This window comes from Nicotiana attenuata, unplaced genomic scaffold (genome assembly GCF_001879085.1).
Source record: "Nicotiana attenuata strain UT unplaced genomic scaffold, NIATTr2, whole genome shotgun sequence".
In the NCBI taxonomy this organism is placed as follows: domain Eukaryota; kingdom Viridiplantae; phylum Streptophyta; class Magnoliopsida; order Solanales; family Solanaceae; genus Nicotiana; species Nicotiana attenuata.
Window position 1 is genome coordinate 110,203 of NW_017671319.1, and position 3,358 is coordinate 113,560.

A 3,358-nucleotide genomic window follows, 5' to 3' on the forward strand; every position below is an offset into this window, starting at 1 on the left:
ATTGGAATTTTAGGATATGACTTGAAATTTTAGGATATGAATTGGAATTTTAGGATATGACTTGAATTTTTAGGATATGACTAGAACCTTTAGGATATTACTTGAACCTTTAGGATATGAATTGGAATTTTAGGATATGACTTGAAATTTAGGATATGAACTTGGAATTTTAGGATATGACTTGGAACCTTTAGGATATGACTAGAACCTTTAGGATATGAATTGAACCTTTAGGATATGAATTGGAATTTTAGTTTATGAATTGGAATTTTAGATTATAAATTGAATTGTTTTGGATATGAGTTGAACCTTTAGGATATGTATTGGAATTTTAGATTGCGGGAGGATTTTGTAGAAGGGGTTGATGGTAATATTAGACATGCAATGGAACTTCCACCAAGAATAACTAAGACACAGTACCTGGCAGAGTGTGCCTTTAATTGTTCTTCTCATTAGCGACAACGATGATGAGAAAGCAAGAACATGTGTTTCAAATAGTTATGGTGTAGGTAGGAGTTTAACATTTCCTAAGTAGATAAAAGAAGAGGTAATAGAGGAATTCTATACTTCAATTTCCAAGAGGAAAAGGAGTTTAATTGGGAGTGACAAGGTTGATGGTGATGGAATGTTTTCCGTTGGTCATGGCAATTCCCATAACACGGGGATCATAAGACTCTATGATGACAGAGATTATAGGAAGTTTTGTTCTTAACTTTCTTCCAAGTCTGATCCGTACAAGCTTAGTGGGATATTGGTGATATATTCTTCGGATTCAGAAGAATATATCACCAATATCCCATTAAGCTTGTACGGATCAGATTTGGAAGAAAGTTGAGAACAAGACTTCCTATAATCTTTGTCATCATAGAGTCTTATGATCCCCGTTTTATGGGAACTGCCATGACCAATGGTAAACATTCCGTCACCATCACCCTTGTCACTCTCAATTAAACTTCTTTTCTTCTTGGAAAATGAAGTAGAGAATTCCTCTATAATCTTTCTTTTATCTACTTAGGAAATGTTAAAATTCCTGCCTATACCATCTCTAGTTGAAACACATGTCATTGCAGTCTCAACATCATTGTCGCTAACGAGAACAAAAATTAATCAAAAGACACACCCTGTCATCTACTGTATCCAAGTTATTCTTTGTATCCAAGTTCATCCCGAGTAATAGTACCATGAGGATAATCACCAAAGCCACCAGACATCTTTATGATGCTAATGAAGCAAGAAGAGCTATTCAATGAAACTCGTATTGTAAAGAAGAAGAAAGAGACTGATTCAGAAAGGTGGGTCGAGGGTCGAGCCTCGACTATACATGTAAGTTTTTTACTTATCATTAAGTATTTTGATTTACTTTTATATAAATTTTGAAATATTAATTCAATATAATTTTTCTTAAAGGTTCGCTTCACAGCTGATGTGGGGGAATTCATACGAAGTCAGCCACCTAACGAGTCGGCCGAGACAATCCAACTTTCGAACGAGGATGCTAAAAGAACACTCCTTGAGTACTTTATATACTTTAAACTAGACAATAGAACTAGTTTTCGAATGAGCTTGTAATAAACATTGACTTAGTTTTGTTAGCTTAATGTTTTAGTTCTATTGGTCTTTATATTTTATTGCGTTTCAGTGTTGTTGTTGTTGTTGTTGTTGCTGGCATAAAATGTCTGTTAAGGATATTTGGTATAAGCTGGCAGGTGGTTAGCAGCCAAAACAGGCAGTTTCTGCCAAAAATATACCAAAAAAGCGACCAACTTTGGTGTCCAGTTGGTCGCTATTCACTTAAAAAAAATAATTTTCTGGTAATTTTGCGACCAAGGTTGGTCGCTTATAGTTTAAAGAAAAATTAATTCTTGCCATTGGTGACCAATATTGGTCGCCCATTACATAAAAAATTATAACATTTATTAATATAGCGACCAAAGTTGGTCGCTTAATATGATTAAAAATAAATAAAAATAAAACGTTATTTACATCTGGAGACCAACTTTGGTAGCCAAATATATAATATTAAAATATTTGAGCGACCAAAGTTGGTCGCTATATGCTTTGCCCGGAAAATTTGGTCCTTTTACCTGGGAGACCAACCTTGGTCGCTATTTAGCGACCAACTTTGGTCCCTAAGGTAAAGGGACCAGCTTAATATCGACCAGGCGTGGTTGGTCGGTTTTTGGCCAATAAGCGACCAACGTTGGTCGCTTTTGCTGGTCGCTTTTTTCCGGAATTCTAGTAGTGCGTAAGAAGTTCTTTGATAATCTGGATTGCTTTTCTTCAATGATATTCCATGAACACGATATTTGGATGAATTAGGAATTTTGAAACCCTTTAAAAGGAATTCATTGATATCTTCTGTTTGCAAAGCAAACCGACTTTGATTTTTTGAATAAACCATGTCCATTACTAGAAATTTGACAAAACCCGTCCGCGAGTTTCGAATGTTGGACTAGGTCCATTTGATTATGGCTGATTTTTTCTATTTCTTTACTTTGGGCTTTACTTTGGGCCAGTAATAAGACCCGGCCCAATTGTGTATTTATAGGCCTATTCTTTTGTACAGATGGATTCATTGATTGTATGAGAAAACAATAATAGAAAATAACGAGAAGCTTCTTCTTCCTCTTAATGGAGATACTTGAATTCTCATCCTCTGTGTTTTCAATTAGAGAGATATATCAAAACTTAACATGGTATCAGAGCGTAGATCCTTCTATGGCACGTTCTTCGCTTCCGATCGATCCTGTTTTTCGTCAATTTCAGAGTTTTATCTCGTTCGAGATGATGTTCGACTCATCTAGGGGTTTCTACTGATTTTTTGGTTGATTTCTCAGTCGGATTCTCGCGTATTCAACATTTTTGATCTCAAGTTGTTCGATTATTGATGAAATTTGAAGATTTCGTGGTTTTCATCCCGAGCTAGGGTTTCGAAGTCAAGCCGAAGTTTTCTTCGTTTTTACTCTGTTAAGAAGGCCGTTTTCTCTTTTCCGGTTGCGAAAAGGCTGGTAACCTCATATCACCTCTTTCTTCTCTGTTGTGAATCGCATGCGTATTTGATCTATGAATGTGTATGCGCTGTGTCAGCTAATCGGGATTTTGCTTAAAGAAAAATGACAAATGATGATAACACCAGTGCTGATGCAACTTCTTCTACTCCCTCACGCCTAATTTTCCATGAAGATGACTACACCCATCCTTGTCACCCTCTAAATGTTCATCCATCAGAGGTACTAGGAACTTGCTTAGTTTCCAGTCCTTTTGATGGAAGTTGCTATGGGAGTTGGAAACGTAATGTGTTAGTTGCTTTGTCCATTTGTAACAAGTTAGATTTCATTAATGGTACTTCTCAGAGACC